Here is a 21513-nt window from a genome sequence, read left to right as displayed (position 1 = left end):
ATTCAACTTTCCTTGTAGGGTTATCATGAAGCCTGAAGGTACTGCCAGGGTTTCATCATCATGTGCTCATATGGAAAATTTGAGTGGAAACTCCTCTAGGAAATTAGAACTCTGATGACCTCTTCATATGATTTGTATAATGCTGGAAAAGTAAGTGGTCACTGGATAATGATAGAACATGAGTATATAAATTTTAAAAAACATTTTAAAGAGTGATATTTAAAGGCCAAAGAACCTCATCATATGATTTCTTTTACTGCTGTTAGTTCTATCTAGTCTAATTCTCCTACATCAAATTGTGAAGATTTGAACCTGATGAAGATATGAGACTGCTAGGAGTCGAAGTTTCTTCAGTAACCCTTTACTTCTTGTGTAGTTTTCACATTGTCAGTTTTATTGTGTTCATTATTTCTACCACTAATATTCATTATTGATTTAATAAAAGGTATTAATATTTTCTGAGCTAGATCATGAGGAGAGGGTAAACTGTTTTCAGATGGAGAGTCTGAGGAAAGGGGCAAAGGGGAGAGAGAGTGGAGTAGGAGTGGGAGAAGTGAAAGTCGGGGGGCAGGGAGAGAGGGGTGAGGGTGCAAACAGGAGGGAGGGATAATGGGTACAAGCAGAAAGCAGAAGTGAATAAAAGCTCACACTTCTGGATGCTTCCTATAGGCCTGGCATTGTTTTTAGCCCTCTCTCTCTCCATATATAATTTTAAAAGTCATTGAGTACTTACAGCAACTCTGTGAGGTAAGCATTTTTAATGTTATCATCCTTTTTTGTAGGTGAGGAAGCTGCAACACATAGAGATTAACAGGTGAAATAATTTGCCCAAAGTCACCTAGCCGGCAAGGGCAGAGTCAGATTTGTACCTAGGCCAGAGAGAAACATAAAGACACATGAGATGCGACCCTAAACTCTGAAATGCACCTCAGTGTCCAGTGTCCTCTGGATCAAAAGGCAGGTGAACATGTCCAGCAGCATTAATCAGATTACATCATACCTGTGTACGGATTGAACATGATGTCTCCTAAGTGCATGAAATGCTATGGGGTGACGAGTCAATATGCACACATCGCAAAGAACAGTTTCTGGTCCATATCAGAGTCTGTACGTGTGTTTGCTCCTATCGACGTCAGCATCAACATCCTCATCGTCATTATCATTATGGAAAGTAGTTTATGGTATAATGTCAAACAAACAAAACAACGCATACAGTATAAAGACATTACCTCCGCTTTCCAAACTCCTAATTTAAAAAATGCATAGAAAAAAGCCTGGAAGGGAATAAACACATATTCAGTGTTTTTATCTAAGTGTGAAACTCTAGATAATTTTCACATAACATTTTATTCACTGTACCATTTGCTGTATCTTCATTATTACACAGCCAGTGTTCCTATTATAATTTTTAAAATAGTTTTTCTGAAGACTCATTCTCTTAGGTATCCTGACGTTTCAGGATAAAAAATTGTTTCTACATCCTTGCCAGGTGAAAAACCAATCAGTGCGTTTAAAGCAGGAGCAAGATCTGTGGTGCAGTAGCGGGGAGCAGCGTGGGAGGCAGAGAGGTCCAGATGGAGAGTGAGGTAAGTCTGCAAGCGCTGTGAAAAAGGCCACAGTCAATACAGGCAAAAACCAAACCAGACTCGCACGTCCTTACAAAGAGGCTAGTATGCTATCGAGATAAGTGTCCATGTTAAGACTTCTTAGGCCTTCGCTCTCTCTTGGCTCCCTTGGGGCAGTGGGGCAGCGTGTGCTTCTTAGAAGGCAGTACTGCTTAGAACTACTCTGTGGATGAGAGTCGCAACCTCACTTGCAGCACCGCTCCTTTTGTGGGCGATCTGGAGCGCTTTTCTTGAAGTCTGGAAGCTTACAGATTCAGAAGGGAAAAGAGAAAGAAAGTACATAGTGCAGTAGTTAGATCCAACCCTCCCCTAATACATCCATACACAGAAAGCGAGATGCGGATACAGATCGTGGCAATAATTGGTTGGGAATTAGCAGGATTGGATTGGGTGACTCAGAGAAGACATGTGGAAGTGAATGCAGAGGTGAGAGAACTCATTAAGAGGAGATAAACAGCGAAAAGTCCGTTTTCTGGCCTTGCTTTTCTGCTAAGAGGATAGAGTGCTCCTTTATTGTGGGGCAGGGCTCCCTGGTCTGGGAGGGAATTACTGCAGTTGGTGATGAGTGTTCTGAGGACTCGCCATCAGCCCTAACAAGGGGGCACTGAGTGTGTGTGAAGGCACGAAGGTCTCGGCCCTTACCATTGACAGATGCAGAAAGCTTCTTAGCCCTGCTGAGAGTAGTTCTGTGGCACCTTAGGGAAGCTGGAAGCCATCCTCTAGCAAAACTACCAGTGCTCCCCAACCTTCTGATCCAGGTCGGGGGGGCTGCCCAGACACTGCTCGCTGTTCTGGATACCTGTGATGGTCACCGTGTGTGTGTGCGCGCGCGTTTAACAAAGATGGAGGGGGAGACTTGATTCATTTAACTGCAATTCACCAAGCTTCAAGTGTGGTCTAGGCACTGTGCTGGATGCCTGGGAGATACAATAAAAAAAAGAAACATTCCGCCCTCATGGAGTTTATGTCAAATCATGAGGCAATAGTGAATCTAATGATCACACAAATAACTGTAAAAAGTACTGCTGTGATTGGTGGTACCAAAGAGGCGCCCTCCACGGCTTGGGAAGAAATGACCTTTAGCGAGACCTTTCGGGAAGTCTTCTCTTAAGAGGCAATGCTTGAGTTGAAATGTGAAAGACACACAGGAGTTAATCAGGAGCCTTCAGGAAGAGGGGACAATGTAGGTGGAAAAGCTTGGGGAGTTGGAGGATGTGAAAGAAGCCCAATAAGAGAGACAAGAAGAGGAAGCTCTGCTTTCCATATTACTAGAGAGGTAGGCAGGGGCTAGACCATGCCCTGAAGTGCTTGTGTAGGAATATGGTTTTTATCTAAAAAGCAATGGATAGGCCTGCACCTGTGTGACAGAAAGGGAGAGAAAGGGGAGGGGAGGGAGGAGGGAGACAGACCCCTGAGTGATGTGAGAGACCAGTTGGAAGGTGGTTTTGACAATCAAAGGGAGAGAGGCTTTGGACTAGAGCTAATGTAGTGGACACACAAAAAAGTAAAAGATTAAACAGATATTTAGGAAGTAAAATGGACAGAACTCAGCAAGGATTTGGACTTGAGGTGAAGGAGAGGGAGAAGTAAATGGTTAAGACCAGGTTTCTGTGCTGAGTAGTAAGAGTAGGATGGTGCCATCCACTGACATGGGGAATACCGGAAGAGGGCCAGGTCTGTGAAAAATTCAGAAATAAGACTTTTATTTTTATGAACCCCTGGTCTAAATGTAATGCAGTAACCAATATTTAAATACTTTGCTTAAAAGTTCCTTTTCCTTTTAAAAACAAGTCAGAGGTAGTAAGATATAATTTACATACAATAAAAGTCAACCTTTTAAGATAAATAGTTGTAGAGTGTTTTTGTTTTGTTTTTTTAACTTTTAAATTATTTTATCGAAGTCATATTGGTTTATAACATTGTGTAAATTTCAGGTGTGCATTATTATGTTTCATTTTCTGGATAGACTGCATCGTGTTCACCACCAATAGTCTAGTTTCCATCTGTCACCACACATATGTGCCCCCTTGCCCCTTTCGCCCTCCCCCACCCCCTTCCCCTCTGGTAACCACCAATCTGTTCTCCTTATCTATGTGTTTGTTGTATGTAGAGTTTTGACAAATGTATATGTTGTGTAACCACCACCACAATAAAAATGCAGAAAATTTCCATCATTCGAAGATGTTCCCTTGGGCCATTTGCCATCAGACTCCTTCCTCCACTTCCATACCCTGGCAACCACTGATATATTTCTGTCCCTATAGTTGTGCCTTTTTGAGAATGCCATTTACATGAAATCATATAATGTGTAGCCTTTTGTGTCTGGCCTCTTTAATTTAGCATGCTTGAGATGCACCCATGCTGTTACATGCATCAGTAGTTCTTTTTTATTAGTATGTAATATTCCTTTGTGTGGGTATAGTTCAGTTTGTTTTCCTTTTATCCATACACCAGTTGTTCAATATTTGGGTTGTTTCTGGGGTTGGCTGTTATTATGAATAAAAGTGCTATGAATGTTTGAGTACGGGTCTTTATGTGGACATATGTTTTCATTTGTCTTGGGTAGAACTCTCCAGGAGTAGAATTGCTAGGTCATATGGTAAATGTGTGTTGAATGTTAAAAGTAAGTACCTGATATTAGGATACCCACTCTAGCCTTCTTGCGGTTGCTGTTTTATGATATATCTTTTCCCTTACTTTACTTGCAGTCTATTTGTGTCTTTGAACCTAAACTGTGTCTCCTGTAGAAAATATACAGTTGGAGCTTTTTTTTTTTTAAATCCAGTCTGTCAATGTCTGCCTTTTGATTGGATTGTCTAATCTATTCATACTTAATGTTGTTATTGATGTAGTTGGACTTACATCTGCCATTATACTCTTTTTTTCTCTGTGTCTCATGTCTGTTTGTTCTTTGGGTCCTCCTTTACTGCTTTCTTTTGCATTAAATGGATATTTTCTAATGTAGCATTTTAATTTCTTTAATGATGTGTTCACTATATTTTTTGAGTTATTTCCTTAGTAGGTGCTCTAAGGCTTACCGTACACATCTTATCACAGTCAGCTTCAGATTTACACTAATTCCAGTGAGATATAGAAACATCACTCCTATATAGCTCTATTCCCATTTCCCTATTTTTGTGGTATTGTTATATATATATATTACAACTATAAAGGGTACATCCCATTAATACAGTCTTATCATTATTATGTTGTATATAATTTTATATCTTTTTAAAAAGCTGAGATAAGACAGGATATCAAGTACATATTTATAGCTTCTGTTATATTAACCTTCTTTGTCACTATTTCTGATTCCCGTTATTTCTTCTTGTGAACTTGAGTTACCATCCAGACTCGTTTCCTTACCCAATACAGCTTTGCTCCCAGCCACCTCCTTTGTGCTGTTATTGGCAAATATATTACATCATATATGTTATTGGCCCGACAATAAATTATATAATATTGTTTTATACAGTTGCTTTTAAAATCAGTTACCAGAAGAAAGGAGTAAAAATGTATATTTACATAGTCTTTTATATTTACATAATTACCTTTAAACCGCACTCTTTGTTTTTTCCTGTGGATTCAAATTACCATCTGGGGTTACTTGTTGCAGCCTGAGCTTCCTTTAGTATTTCTTGTAAGCCAGTCCTGCTAGCAGCAAATTCTCTCAGTTTTTGTTCATCTGGGAATGCCTTTATTTTGCTTTCACTTTTATTTTTTTAAACACTTTATTGAGGTATGATTGACCTGTAAAAAGCTGTACGTATTTAATGTATACAACTCGACAAGTTTGGGAATAAGTGTACACCCGTGAAACCATCACCACCATCAAGGACATAGAAGTATCCATCTCCTCCCAAAGTTTCCACCCACCCCCTTTATTGTTGTTGTTGTTGTTATTATTAGTGATAAGAACACTTAACATAAGATTTACCTTCTTAGCAAATTTTAAGTATACAATACGGTATTGTTAGCTTATGGGCACTATGCTGTATAGTCAATCTCCAAAACTTATTTGCGTAGCTGTAACTTTGTACCCTTTGACCATCACCTCCCCATTTCCTCCTCCCCCTAGCCCCTGGCAATCACCATTCTACACTCTGCTTCTATGAGTTTGACTGTTTTAGATTCCACCTGTCAGTGAAATCATGCAGTATTTGTCTTTCTGTGTCTGACTTTTTTCACTCACATAGTGTCCTCCAGGTCCAGATGACATGCTCTTATACATAGAAAACCCTAAAGACTCCACCAAAAAACTGTTAGAACTAAGAAACAAATTCAGTGACGTTGCTTTCATTTTTAAAAGATAGTTTGCTGGGGCCGGACCGGGGGCATAGTGGTTAAGATCGTGCACTCTGCTTCGGCGGCCCGGGGTTCACTGGTTCGGATCCCGGGCGTGGACCTACGCACTGCTCATCGAGCCATGCTGTGGCGGCATCCCATATGCAAAATAGAGGAAGGTGGGCACAGAGGTTAACTGAGGGCTAATCTTCCTCAGCAAAAAGAGGAAGATTGGCAACGGATGTTGGCTTAGGGCCAATCTTCCTCACACACACACACACACGCACACAAAAAGATAGTTTGCTGGATGTATGATTCTTCCGATAGTATACTTCCTATAGTATTTTCCTTTGAGCACGTTGAATATATTATCCTGATGCTTTCTGTCCTCCCTTGTTTCTGCTGAGAAATCTGCTGTTAATCTTACTGGGTTTCCCCTCTTCAGTGAGGAGTCATTTTTCTCTTGTTGCTTTCAAGATTTTCTCCTTATGTTTGGCTTTCAGCATTTTTACTGTGTGTCTGTGGATCTCCTTTTGTTTATCCTACTCAGAGTTCATTGAGCTTCCTTCAGGCAATATTTCTTTGAGTGTTTTTTTCTGCTCCTCTCTCTCCTCCTGATACTCACATTACATGTATGTTGGTGTGCTTAAGAGTGTCCCATAGTTCTCTGAAGCTCGGTTTATTTTTCCTCATTTGTTTTCCTCTCTTTCATCAGATTGTATAATCTCTATCGATCTGTCTTTAAGATTGCTCAGTCTTTCTCTGGTAGTTCAAATCTACTGTTGATCTCCTCTTGTGAATTTTTCACTTCAATTATTGTACTTTTCAACTCCGGAATTTCCATTTGGTTCTTTTTTATAATTAACATATAATTTTATAACTATATAATTTTATAATTCTTTTTCATAATTTTATAATTTTTTATTTCTTTATCGTTATTCTCTATTTGATGTGACATTTTCATCCTACCTTCCGTTACTTGATCGTGGTTTCCTTTTGTTCTTTGAACCTATTTATAGTAGCCACTTTGAAGTCTTTGTCTATCAAATCCGACATCTGGTTGTGGTCACAGGCAGTTTCTGTTGTTTGCTTTTTCATAGTTGCCTGTTTCTTTGCATGTGTCATAATGTTGTTGTTGTTGTAGGAAACTGGACTATCTAAAGTAGATAATATATTGTAGCAGTTCTGGGTACTGATCCATCCTACCCCTCCTGGGTTAGTTACTGTTATTTGCTTGTTTATTTGCTTAGTGTCTGGCTGGTTTATTTTAGTGGAGTTCCTTCTCTCCGTGCGCCCCCCCACCCCCCTGCCACCTTTGCTGTGTTAAGCTTTGTATTTGACTGTTTCAGGAGAACCCACTTGGCTATGCCCACTTGGGTATACCCACAGTCACCCTGGGGTGACTGGGGTTTGGGAAGGCCTGTCTTGGACTTGCTCTATCCCTGACCACACTCAGCTGTTAAGCTCCACTAATTGTGGGCTGATTATTGTTTTCAACAACGCCCTGGGACATAAGTTGCTCCATAATCTAAACCAGTGAAATTCCTGCTCCTTTGAAGAGATAGCTGTTGAGGTCAGTGTTTCAGATTTGTTTTGACCCCAGGCAGGCTCCTTCAGCTGTCTCCCTCCCTGGTTGTCTCAGGTAATCCAGCCAGCCTACAGTTTAGCCTATATAGTGCAATGATTCCACGGATCTTCTACTAGTTGCCTTTTACCACAACTTCCACTATTTTGAAAGTGCCCCTAGGCTGGACCTTCTCAACAGTCCATTGCAAATGAAGTCAGTTCCTCTGGGAAGAGGTTCAGAGCTATCTGCTTCAAAACTACTGAGCCACAGCTCTGTAGTTGGGGAGTGGGGACAATGATGGCACACTTCTCTTTCCTGTTTACTGGTATTAGACTACGTGATGTTGCTTTTTTAATTTCAATTTTTAATTATTTGTGGCTGGTATATAGAACCAGAATTGGCTTTTGCATACTGATCTTGTATCATGTTACTTTGCTGAACTCACTTGTTAGTTCAGGTAGCTTTTTTGTGGATTCTTTTTATAGATTCATGTGTTACCTGTGATTAATGACTGTTTTCCTTATTTCTCTCGCCTTTTTTGTTGGCTGGAACAGCCAGTAAAATGTTGCACAGAAGTGGCAAAAGTACACGCCCTTGCCTTGTTCCCTATCTTAGAGAGAAAGCATTCAGACCTTCGCAATTAAGGATAATGTTAGTTTTAGATATTTTTGTGGATACCAATTATCAGTTTAAGGACGTCGCCGTAGAGTGAATATTGCTGTCTCCCCAACATTTGTGCTGAAATCTTTCCCCACTGTGATGGTATTTGGAGGTGAGGCCTTTGGGATGTGATTAGGTCATGAGGGTGGAGCCCTCATGAATGGGATTAGTGCCCTTATAAAAGAGACTCCAGAGAGCTCCCTTGCCCCTCTGGCCATCCGAGGACACAGAAGTCAACAGTCTAGGAACCAGACACAAGATCTGCTGGCACCTTGATCTTGGGCTTCCCAGCCTCCAGAAGTGTGAGAACTCCAGAAATGTGAGAAATAAATTTGTCTTATCTTATAATCCACCCAGTCCATGGTATTTTTGTTACAGCAGCCCAAACAGACTAAGACAGAAATCCCTCTCTATTCCTACTTGGCTGAGAGTTTTTACCATGTTGAATTTTATCAGATGCTTTTTATGCGTCTATTGAGATGCTCATATTTCTTTTAGTCTGTTATTATGGTGAATTACAGTGACTGATTTTCAAATGTTCAACCAATCTTGAAGCCGTGGAGTGAACCCCGTTTGGCTATGGTGTTTTATCTTTTTTATATATTCCTAGTTTCAAACAGCTAATGTTTTATTTTGGCTTGTTGTGTCTATGTTCATGAGTTATATTTGTCTGTCATTTTATTTCCTTAAAATGTTTTTGTCTGGTTTTGATATCAGCGTATTGCTAGCTCTATAAGATGTTTTCAGAAGTGTGACCTCTTCTCCAATTATCTGGAAGAGTTTGTAGAACTGGCATTATTTCTTCCACACATGTTTGATAGAATTTACCAGTGAAGCCACTTGAGCCTTGAGTTTTAGTGGAGGGAAGGGGTTTTGTTTTGTTTTGTTTTGTTTGTTTGTTTTTATTGAATTCAATCTCTTTGATAGATATAGAGCTATTCATGTTATCTGTTGGTTTTTTTTTTTTTTTTTTTGAGGAAGATCAGCCCTGAGCTTCATGTTATCTGTTCTTGACTGAGGTTTGCTAGCTAGTGTCTTTCAAGGAATATTCTCATTTCATCTAAGTATCAAATTTATTTGGATAATATATTTAATAATGTTCTCTTACCATCCAGTTAATGTCCGAAGGATCTGTATTGATGTCCCCTCTAGTGTTACTGATATTGGTAATCTGTGGTGTACCCACCTCGTTCATTTTTATCAGTCTGGCTAAATCTATTAAATTTACTGCTCTTGTCAGGGAACCAGCTCTTAGTTTCATTGATTTCTTTCTGTCAATTGTTTTGATTTCTATTAAATCGATTTCTGTTCAGATCATCGTTTTTTTTTTTTTTTCCTTCTGCTTCCCTTGGGTTTAAACTGATTTTGTTTTTCTAGTTTCTTAAGGTGGAAGCTTAGATCATTGATTTGAGACCATTTTTATTTTCTAATATAAGCATTTACTGATACAAATTTCCTTCTATGCACTGCTTTAGCTTCACCTCACAAATTTTGATATGGTATGTTTTCATTTTCTAATTCTCCTTGCAATTTCTTCTTTGATCCCTGCATCGTTTAGAAAGGTCATTTAATTTCAAAATACTTTGTGATTTTCCCAGGTATTTTGTTCCAAGTAATTTCTATTTTAATTCTTTGTGGTCAGAGAACCTAGTTTGTATGATTTCAGTCCTTTAGAAGTTGTTGAGATATACTTTATGGCACGGCATATAGGTCTATCTTGGTGAGCATTGTATGTGCACTTCGGAAGAATGTGTATTCTGCCATCCTTGTTCTGTAAATATCAATTAGGTCAACTTTTTGGTAGTGTTGCCCAAGTTGCTCTTCTATATAGTTCCTGATGGTTTTTTTTTTTTTTTTTTTTTTTTTTTTTTTGGTCCACTTGTGCTATCAATTGTGGACAGAGGAATGTTGAAGGCTCCAACTATATCTGTGGCTTTGTCTGTTTTTCCTTTCAGTTCTATCAGGTTTTAGGTCTTGTATTTTGAAAATGCATGCACATTCGTGATTTTTGTGTCTTTTCGGTGAATATGCCTCTCTTTTATTGTGTAGTATCCATCTTTATCCCTTGTATTAATCCTCATTCTGAGGTATACTTTGTGTGATATTAATTTAGCCCCTCCAGCTTTCATTTGAATCATGTTTGCTGGGTATATACATCTGTCTTAGTCCGTTCGGGCTGCTGTAACAAAATACCACAGACTGGGTGGCTTATAAACAACAGAAATGTATTTCTCACAGTTCTAGAGGCTGGAAGTCTGAGATCAGGGTGCCAGCATGGTTGGGTTCCCTCTTCCAGGTCGCAGATTTCTGGTTGTATCCTCACATAGTGGAAGAGACAAGGGCTCTCTCTGGAGCCTCTTCTATAAGGGCACTAAACCCATTCATGAGGGCTCCACCCTAGGACCTAATCACCTCCCAAAGGCCCCACCTCCTAATACCATCACGTTTGGGGATTAGGATTCAACATAGGAATTTTGGAGGGGACATATTCAGACCATGGAAATATCGTTTTCCATTTGTGTACTTTCAACTTAATTTATTTATATTTAAAGTGGGATTCTTTTTGACAGTATGTAGTTGGGTCTTGCTATTTTTATCTAAACTGACAAACTTTAGGCCTTTTAAGTGACATGTGTAGGTGATGTACATTTAGGGTGTAAACAGTTTACATTTAAATTTACCATCTTTAAAAAAATAAATAAATAAATTTACCATCTTGCTGTGTTTTTCTATCATATGTATTTTTTATTCAGATTTTCCTATTTCCTCCTTTCTTTTGGATCAGTTGAACGTTTGCTATTATTCCACCGTACCTCCACTATTGGCTCACTAGAGATACATCTTTAAAATTTTTTTTCTAATGGCTGCTCTAGGGTTTACAATATATAGTTACCGCAATATGATGTCAAATGATATTATAACACTTCTTGTATACTGTAAGAACCTTACAACTGTGTACCTCCATTTCCTTTCTCCCATCCTTAATGCTATTGTTTTTTTTTTAAGCTTCTTTTTTTTTTTTTTTTTTAATAATTTTATTTATTTATCTCTTTTTCCCCAAAGCCCCAGTAGATAGTTGTATGTCATAGTTGCACATCCTTCTAGTTGCTGTATGTGGGACGTGGCCTCAGCATGGCCGGAGAAGCGGTGCATCGGTGCGTGCCCGGGATCCGAACCCGGGCCGTCAGCAGTGGAGCGTGCGCACTTAACCAGTAAGCCATGGGGCCGGCCCAATGCTATTGCTGTCTGGCATTTTATTTCTACCGGTGTCGTAAACTACACAATGCATTGTTACGGTTTATTACTTTAGACAGTCAGTTATCTTTTAAAGAGATTAAATATCAGAAAAAGCTTTGTATTTACCCACAATTTTACCATTTTGTTACCGAACCAAGTGGGCTCGCCTCCTGGTGAGTTAAATAAGACTCTACACCAGTGGAAGTTGTCTCACAAAGTAAAGTGTACTTGCAGCAAATAGGAGGCCATGAGGAATCATTTCCAAAGTCATGGCTCCCCGAAAGAAGGGAAGGAGGGACTTTTATTTGGTTGGGGAATGAATATTCAAAAGGGAGAGGCGGGTACACTGTAGATTATGGTAATGAGGCTTAATCTCCTCTTGAAGAGATCTTCGCATTAAAAATGAGGCAAGGTCATGGGCGGAGCTCTTATAGGGAGGCTTGGTTAGCTTCAGAGTGGCTGCTGGTTGTCTCCTTAACATGAAAACAGTTAAATGCTTCTAAACCCACCCTTGAGTTCCCTGGGGCACCTAGTTGGTGACAATTTCCAGCACAATTCAATTTTTTTCATAGATCGAAATTTCCTTGTGATATCATTTGCCTCTGCCCAAAGAACTTCCTTTAACGTGTTTTATAGGGCAGATCTGCTGGCTATGAATTTTTTGTTTGTTTAAACGTTTTTATTTCATCTTCATTTCTAAAAAGTATACTGAGCCAACCCTGACGGCCTGGCGTTTAAAGTTCAGCATGCTCTGCTTCGTCGGCCCAGGTTCAGTTCCCGGGCACGGAACCACACCACTCATCTGTCAGTAGCCATGCTGTGGTGGTGGCTCCCCTAGAGGAAGATTGGCAACAGATGTTAGCTCAGAGCGAACCTTTCCCAGCAAAAGAAAAAAAAAAGTATTTGCGCTAATTAGAAAATTCCGTGTTGCATAGATTCTAATGAGTAATCTGCTGTCCTGTTTGTTCCCTTGTAAGTAATGTGTCTGTTTTTCTTTCCTTTTTCTGTCAGGGTGTCAGTGTTGGTGTTGAATCAGTCTTTTCAGTAGTTGAGCTGGGCTTCCGTTGTGTGGTTGCTGTAGTTATTTTCAGTACAACATAGACTTCAGATTCAGGTTGTGAGTTATAAAATGAATTTAGAAAAATCAGTTGTATTTCTGTACACTACCAGTGAATAATCCAAATAAGTAATGAAGAAAATAATTCCAGTACTGTAGAATCAAAAGAATAATATACTTGGGAATTAGTTTAACCAACGAGGTGCAGGAGTTGTACACTGAAAATGACAAAGCACGGTTGAAAGAAATTAAAGAAAACTTAAATAAATGGAAGGACATCCTGTGTTCATGAATTGGAAGACGTACTATTGTTAAGATGGCAGATTTCCCCAAATTGATCCAAACATTCAGTGCAATCCCTGTCGATATTCTTCCTGCAGTTTTTTAGAAATTGAGAGTCTGATCATAAAATTCATATGGAAATTCCAGCTTAAACAGTCTTGCAGAAGAAAACCAAAGTTGGAGGGCTCACACAGTCTGATTTCAAACATTATTTCAAAGCTCCAGTAATCAAGACAATGTTGTACTGATATAAGGATAGACATATAGGTCAATGGAATAGAATTGAGAGTCCAGAAAGAAACCCCGTACATCTATGGTGAATTAATTTTTGACAACAGTGCCAAGACAGTTGAATGGGAACAGAACAGTCTTTTTAGCAAATGGTGCTGGGACAACTGGATACCCACATGCAAAAGAATAAATTTGAATCCAAACCTCATACCACAGACAAAAATTACGTCAAAATGGATCAAAATCCAAATGTAAGAGCTAACATATAAAACTCCTATAAGAGAGCATAGGAGTAAATCTTTGTGACTTTGCGTTAGGCAGTGGATTCTTAGATACGACACCAAAAGCACAGGTAATAAATGAAAAATTAGATTAAAATGACTTCATAAAAATAAAAAAAAAAATTGTGCTTTAAAGAACACCATAAGGAAGTGAAAAAAACAAACCAAAGAATGGGAGAAGATATTTGTAGATCTTGTATCCGATAAGGGTCCAGTATCTAGAGGATAAAAAGGACTCTTACAATCTAACAATAAAAAGACAAATAACCCAATTAAAAATATGCCAAGCATTTGAATAGTCGTTTCTATTGAAAAGATAAACTGATGTCCGATAAGCACGTGAAAAGATGCTCAAAAATATTCGTCGTTAGGGAAACCACAGTGCATTACCACTTCACACCCACTAGTCTGGGTATAACGTAGAAAATGAAAATAACAAGTGTTGAGGAAGATGTGGAAGACTTTAGATCCTCGTACACTGCTGGTGGGAATGGAAAATGGTGCAGCTGCTGTGGAAAACAGTTTGGCAGTTCCTCCAAAAGTTAAACCTAGGGTTGGCATATGGCCCAGCTCTCCCACTCCTAGGTATATATCCAAGACAAGTGAAAACATAAGTTCACACAAAAAGTTGTTTACCAGTGTTCCTAGTAGCATTAATCGTAATAGTCCAAGAGTGCAAACAACCCAAATGCCAAACAACTAATGAATAGAATATCAAATGTGGTGGTATATCCATATAATGGAATGTTATTCAGCTATAAAAAGAATAGAGTACTGACTGATACATGCTACAGCGTGCATGAATCTTGAAAACATTATGCTAAGTGAAAGAAGCCAGATACAAAAGGCCACCTAGTGTAGGATTCTATTTATATGAAATGTCCAGAATGGACAAATGCATAGAGACAGACAGCAGGTTAGTGAATGGCAATGGCTGGTGGGAGGGGAGACTGAGGAGGGATGGCTAATGGTATGGGATTTGTTCTGGAATTTTACATTGGTGATGGTTGCGCAACCTTGTGAATATAGTAAAAACCACTGAATTGTACAACTTCATTGAAAGGGTGAATTTTGTGGTACATGAATTACAGCTCAATAAAATGAAAAACTTTTAAAAAGGAAAGCGTGTACTTTTGGATATATTTTTGGACATTTTTGGCAATACAGTAGGCTACAGCAGAAGACGTAATAAGCTGTCCGAATCTTGCCTCCCTCAGTTTGATCCTCAGAGGTGACCACTGTAGTCGGATTAGGTGTTTCTTTCTTGTCCCTGTTTTCTGCATTTACAAACATCACGTGCACATACAGACACTGGGTGAGTATGAGTATTTCTTACTTGCTACGCATCATTAAAAAAATGAGAAAAAAAAAAAGCTCTCTGGCTAGTACAAACTGGTTCCCCTCATTCCGTTTCAAGGCTAGTGGGTGCTCCATGGTATAATATGAACACTTCATCTCGCATTTACCCTTCCAATGGTCCTTGATTATTAATGGACATTTAGAGTTGTTCCCCCCCAGAATTTGCTGTTGTCATTGTACACACGGCCCTATGCGTGCGTGAACACGTGAACATTTCTTTAGGACACATTCGTAACAGTGGAATTGCTGGAGATCAAAGAATTCTTTGGCTAAACAAACATCTCTTGAGTACCTACTTGTGTACCTGATACTGTTCTAAATGCTGGTGAGACATCACAGCATAAGATCGACCCGTGTCTCTCTTTTCATGAAGCTGAAATTCTGCTGTGGGTGGGGACGAGGTAGAATTTGAATTGTGATAGATGCTGCCACAGAGCCCTGCAAAGTTGTTTTACCAGTTCACACTTCCCTCAGTGGGGCAAGGGAACCAGTGCCCCTTTGCCGGCATCCTCAGCACCATTCGTGGGGTGGAGGCTCTAAGCCGGAGGCTGGACTCTATCCCAAGGCTCTCTACAAGATCTTGGAGTCTACAACTGGAATGATCCATGTGGGGATTTTAGGGGAAATGAGACCGAGATGGAACAGTCCGCTGCCCATGTAGATGTATTTGGTGGTGGTGGTGGGGGAGCTGGGGATGAAATCACCCCTTGGAAATAGGCATGAAACAACCCTTTCTGGGCAAATTACCAGAGTGTGGGTGATGGGGAAGGGGAAGATGTTGAATGATGAGTGGAGGGTGGTACCTTCCTCTATTGGAATGTACCGCTGAGAGACCCACATGGAGCAGTCTGCCCTGGGAGCTACCACTGGAAAGGGGGGTCTTGTATTCAAAACCAACCACTATGTGTAGGGTGCAGGGGGGCTCAGCACCATGCAGGGACCTCCACATGTCCACTCTGAGAGAGAGGCCTCCACCTCTCCTGAGGTCACCATCATCCCATTTCTGGCCCCAGCCCGCCAGCTCTACAGATTCAAATCAAATAGGGCCAGGGAAGACCACAGTGGAGCAAGTGAATGGTTCCCTGATGGGTGAGCAGGGCAGACATTAAGGACAACACTAGATCTGATTGGTCTAGATGGGACCTCCTACTTAGGATCTTCCAGGGAAGAGAACTCCCATTGGCTGGGAGAGGGAGTGTCCTACTCAAGGAGTTTATGGGTGTAGATGTGGGGCTTGAATGGTGGAGATGGAGGCGGAAGTGGAGGGTTTGGAATCCTGCCCAGGAACCTCAGCCCGAGCACCAGCAAAAGAGGCTGAAGATGCTACCGGGTCAGTGGAATCACCGGCTTCATCTATTCTGTCTTGTAGTCGATCTATCTGTTCCCTTTTTGACAATGCTTATTGGATCCCACTATATTGACTTTAGAGCTGAATAACACTTCACACCACACTGAGAAAACCCTTCTCCAATCTCCTGTTATGTGTCCACCAGGCTACCTGTGGGTCCTGGATGGGCAGAGACAGTTCCCAGAGGGCTCATGATGGTCTCCCGGCCAGGTTTCTCCAGGGAAACAGAAGGTGACCTGCTCATCCCAAAGAAGTGAATGCTTAACTGATGGGATTTTAGGCAGATTTTAGACAGGAGAGATGTTTGAGTGAAGGTAGGTAAGTAGGAGATAGGTGGTTTCTCAAGTCAGTGAACTTCTTAGCAGGCGTTCATTAAGCCCTGACTATATTCAGAGCTCTGCTGGAAAGGCCAGAGATGCAAGACTGGGTTCCTGTTGTCTTGGGGGATAAAAATTCACCAGGGCATCGGAGATGGGCCAGTGTGTGTGTGTCCCCAGGAGGACGAGGTGCATCAGCCAGGCCCACATCAGCTTCAATCCCCGAATTCCTTAGCCTTGCAGCTGTTTTTGCCCATGAGCAAATAGCCCTGCCCTGGTGCTGGTCTCCTGGTGCGGGATAGAGGCGGGGTAATGTGTGTGCCTCACAATTTGCACAAAGCCCCACAGGAAATGTAGAGCCGCTCACGCCCCCTTCCCCTTGAAAGCAGAATTAGGCATTGAGAGGAGGGAACAGGTTCTCTCTTTGGGGATGGGGAAGTGACAAGGTGGAGGGGTGGGTGGGACGGGGGCGCCTCTCAGTGGTCAGGTATGTGGTCTGTGGCATGTAGCCCCCAGCACAGCAGTGTGAATCTCTTCACCATCTCCTTCCCCCACTCTTGTTCACTGGCTTGCAAGGCATCTGCTGGCTGAAGGTGTCCTTGTTCCGGGCTGAGGCGGGCTGAGGGAAAACCAGGTGGCTGCAGTACCCCCTTGATCCACAGGCTGAGGAAGCTGAAGCAGTGTGTTCAGGGCAACTTGGATGTCAGCCAAGCAGTCCATGGGGCTGTGGAGGGCCCGGCCTGCAGTGGCCTCCAATCCTGCCCCGAGCAGCATAGGATTGCCCTCCTGTTCCACTTTTCCCACAGATTCCGCTCCCTACGCTGAGGCAGCAGCTCCTCGGCAGGAGGGCGCCAGGGCCTTAGGGGCAGTGGGGGTTCCCCCAAGGATGGCATGAACCCTCCAAACCTAGAAGGTATCCCATTTTGATGGGTGGAGGGCTCCACTGTGCGTCAGGTCAGGGGACGGGGAAGTTGGGGGGGGGAGGGTCCTTCCCTCCTGGTTGTGGCCTGGGCCCAGTGCAGCTGAGTCATTTTCCAGAAGCAGCCAATGAGGGCAGATCCTGGGGTCTTCCTTCCCCCGGAAGAGAAGAGGAGGTTCTTCAGGTGGCTGGATGGGGTTCCTGCGATAGGAGCTAACTCCGTGGAGACAGCAGTTTTCCAGAAAGGCTCTCTGTAATTCTCTCTTTCATTCGGTCTCTCGCTGTTTCTTTGAGTCTCACTCACGGGGCTGGGTGAGACCTCACTGTGGCTTTAACTGATATGTGTCCTGTGTGGGGTGACTTTTTGGGTGTCAGAAGCAAGATGTCATTTCTCTGAGCTGTTTCGGGGTCTGTGTCCAGAATTTGAGGCGTCTGAGCTATGTGAGGGTCTATGTCCAGGATGTGAGATCTCTGAGCTGTGGGGAATTATGTGTCCAGGGTGAGAGTTCTCTGGGCTGTTTAGGGGTCTCTCTTCCAGTGTGTGAGGTATCTGATCTGTTTTCCATGCTGTGTCCACAATGTAAGGTATCTGGAGTTGTTCCCATTCTGTATTTCAGGAATTAGAGTTTGAGCTCTCCTGAGGGTCTGGGTCGAGGGTGTGACATATTTGAACTCCTCAGGGTCCATACCCTAGGTTGTGAGATCACAAAGGTTATTTGACACAAGGCGGGAGGTGTCTGACCGTTTGGGGGTTCTGCATCCTGAGTGTGACATCTCTGACCTGCTTATAAGTCTGCGTACCAGGGATTGAGGGTGCTGGAATTTTGAGGGGTCGACTGTCTCGGGTCGTGAACCTTGGGTGGGCGGGTGGGATTTGGTGCACCACGGTCTGAGGTCTCTTAAATGTTGGCTGTGTGTAACACTGTGAGCGAGCTGTCTGTGTTCACTGTACCAGCGCCCTGAGCTGTTTGTGTGTCTGCGTCCGAGGACGTGAGCTCTGTGATTGTGTGGCTTCTGTGTGCAGGGTGTGAGGTCTGTGAGCTATTGTGTTTCTATGTCATAGGTTATGAAGTTGCTAAAAGGCATGTGGCCTATATTTTAGAATTTGTTGTCTCTGAGCTGATTCTGTGTCTCTGGCCTCATTGATTGAGTCTCTAGGAGTTTGAGTTCTGTGGATTGTTTGGTGGTGTATGTCCAGTGCAGTGAGGTCTCCTAGCTGCTCTTTCCTGGGTCTGTATCTGGGTTTAGCGTGTCACTGGGGTATTGTGGGGTTTGTGAGCCATAGTGTGAGGTCCCTGAGGTATTTGGGAGTCTGTGTCGAGGGTATGATGCTTCAGAGCTGGTGGAGATCCGGGTCCCAGAGTGAGGTCTGGTCTGTGTTTGGTTCTGTGTCCCAGGTTGAAACCTCTGAGCCATTTGGGCATTTGTATCCCCATGGAGAGACTTTGTCATGTACCAAAGTTCAGACATGAGGTGTTTGTGACCTCTTCCTGATGTTTCAGTCTGATAGCTCTCCAGAAAGACAGTGAGAGATTGATCTGAGTTGACTGTCTGTGAACTCATCCACTCCAGCTCCCAACAACCCGGCTTCCTTGTCTAGACCATTGAGTGTATGTGGTCGGCTTCCTTCAGACCCTCCCCTTGGGTCGGGTTCTCACCACGCTGTTTTGAAGGTCACAGGGTCCTCCTCGGTCCCATTTGTGCAAATCCCACTGTGGGGAGGAGTTTATTCTGTGTCTCAGACAAAAGACACAGCGTGGGGGACTCCTCTCTCACGATGGGTGGGAGCTGCCCCTCTTGTCCTCTGATGTCATCTGTCTCCTCTCAGGCCTGACGCCCATAAAATAAAGCTGGATGCATCCATTTTGCAGCCTTCTGACTGTACATTTGAAAGCCTGGATCCCCTATGACCTGGATGGGTGGTAGGAGAGTCTAGCTTTTTGGATCATCTTTCCAAACCTTAACGTGACCTCTCCATGATGAGGCTATACAAACTGTACCTCAGCCCCGTCCCCAAATCACACACGTCTTCTGAAAGCAGAATTCAGGGCTGGGGGAGGGGAAGGGATCCAGGCAAATTCCATCTCTAGCCGGGGGAGAGTGTGGGCCTGAGATGTCTCAGTTGGTACATTGGAGTCTTGTGCACATATTGCTTAATATAAATGTGTGTTGGGTTGCAGAATGAGTAAACATAGTCCAGCATTTTATCTCCATCTCTTAGACACCCGTGGTTTAATCCTGTTGTTTCCTGAGAAACTTACATAATACATTCCGCACCAGGAGGTGAGGATTCCGAGGGAGAAAAATCTTTGTTCCTTTTCTGAAAACTTACAACCTGGTTAGAAGACAGGTTTGTAACTTTCCTTGATATGCTATAAATTACACACTGTGCGATCACGTGTCAGGTGGAGGTGAGTTTCTCTTCAACCACTGGGGCAAGTGTTTCAGGCCGATTTCAACCGAGCAGGAAGCTTTGCCCTCCCTACGAAGGGCCATTTTCTAATATAACCTCTGTCTGATGTAAAGCCACCCACCCCTCTCTTCATCTTCATGTATTCCCAGACCTGCAAAGTAGCAACACCTCTGCAGCAAGGCTGTCAGACAAGAGCACCGCTGCATACCCAGTGCTGGGAAAACTTCCTTGTCCTTGACAAGTCCGCTTTTCCGAAACTTGCCTTCCTGCCTCCGAGCCCCGCTCTGTGGCACGGCCCCTCTGCTCAGTTCTCTGAGGGTGTGAAGTCTGGGGAAGTCTTCTGGCCTGAGTGGGGCAGGGGAATGGCAGGTCACACCCCCAGCGGAAAATGTCAGGGCATTTCTAACTTTTCCTAACATTTTCTCTGATTCCAGAATGCCATGGGGGAATTCTCAAAGGTCGATGTTATGAATTATTTGATTGCTGTTTCTGTAAAACCTTGTAAACGAATGCCTGTGAGCCTCTCCTGTGTAACAGTAATGGAAATCATCGCACAGTTGAGTGCCTGGCAGTAAAGCACTGAACACATTGGGAGCGAGTCACCTGAATGTTGGCGGGGGTAGACTTTCCTCTTGTTTCTGCAACAGAAAGAAAAGGTTGACAAGTGAGAATAAGAAAAGAGGAAGAAAAAGAAGGACTACGCACACTGAGATTGAAGCATTTCACATTGGCGCAACTGAATTGATTGCAAATTTTGAACTTCTAAATGTTTCGTGAACAGCAGCAATTTTTTTTTTAAACTAGCATGTCAAGAAATAAGCAAGGCTACAAGGTAAAAGCAAAACATTGACTATATCTAAGTTCCTTTAAAGTTAAGTGTTTGGGGTTTGAAATAAAGCCAGGCGGATCCCGCGTCCCAGATCACAGAGCTGCCGGGCAGCAGGTGTGGCTGAAACCAATGCAGCCGTGACGTGAAGACCTGTCCCTGCGTGGAGGGAGGGCCCTGTCCCAGGGGGGAGCAGAACAGACCCTCAAGGGTCTCACAGTCTAGGAGGGGAGGCAGACCCATTGCTTCAGGCAACAAATATTCATCGAGGGTTTTCTGTGTACAGGCACTGCTCCAGGTGCTGGGATACGTGATGACCCAACCGACAGAAATCCCTGCCCTGGACTTTACACTCCCTGAAGGGGAAGGAGTAGATGGCAGACAGTAAACCTTCAACGTAACAACAGAGTAAATTGTGAAGTGTGTTAGAAGGTGATGGTTCTGTGATTTAAAAAAAAAAAAAAAAAAAAAAAAAGTCTAGGGGCCAGCCCTGTGGCGTAGCAGTTAAGTGCGCACGCTCCGCTGCTGGCGGCCTGGCTTCGGATCCGGGCGCCCACCGACGCACCGCTTGTCAGGCCATGCTGTGGCGGCGTCCCACATAAAGTGGAGGAAGGTCGGCACGGATGTTAGCTCAGGGCCAGTCTCCCTCAGCAAAAAGAGGAGGATTGGCATGGATGTTAGCTCAGGGCTGATCTTCCTCACACAAAAAAAAAAAAAAAATAGAAAAAAAAAGAAGTCTAGGTCATGGTAATGAGATTGAGAATTTGAGGAGCAAGTGGGAATACTGCCCACAGCAACCAGGGTAGGCTTCATTGAGGAGGTGACATTTCAACAAAGACATGAAGAGGGAGAGGAGTCATCCAAGCAGATGTCTCGGGTCAGGACTTTGCAGACAGAGGGAACAGTTGGGAAAAAGTGTCACAGGCAGAGGGTGCAGACACACTGGAGGCACTTCCAGGAGGCCAGGGGAACTGAGGGCAAGGAGGGAGAGCTGAACGGAAGGTGGGGAGAACCGAGGGTGACAGGGCTGGGCTGGTCCTGCTGGGCTGTGTAAGCTCGGCTCAGTCCGCTGGACCGAAAAGGTCGTAGATGCTGAATGACAAGCCT

The 21513-nt window shown here is 42.9% G+C and overlaps 1 protein-coding gene across 7 annotated transcripts in view; it reads left to right on the top strand.

Annotated features, from left to right (window-relative positions):
- The window catches only part of FAM156A (family with sequence similarity 156 member A), a 55807-nt gene that overhangs the window by 9523 nt on the left and 24771 nt on the right, over nt 1–21513 (top strand). For 5 of the 7 annotated variants that reach the window (XR_015550357.1, XR_015550356.1, XR_015550358.1 and 2 more), the window contains 2 exons: nt 19–150; nt 1490–1586. The exons of the other annotated variants lie outside the window; for them this stretch is intronic. The gene's annotated coding sequence lies outside the window, so the exon portion shown is untranslated. The remainder of the gene's footprint in view (nt 1–18; nt 151–1489; nt 1587–21513) is intronic. 7 annotated transcript variants of the gene reach the window in all.

Source organism: Ceratotherium simum, chromosome X (genome assembly GCF_057802395.1).
Source record: "Ceratotherium simum simum isolate JZ-2026a chromosome X, ASM5780239v1, whole genome shotgun sequence".
NCBI lineage: Eukaryota > Metazoa > Chordata > Mammalia > Perissodactyla > Rhinocerotidae > Ceratotherium > Ceratotherium simum.
This window is presented reverse-complemented; position numbering and strand designations above follow the sequence as displayed.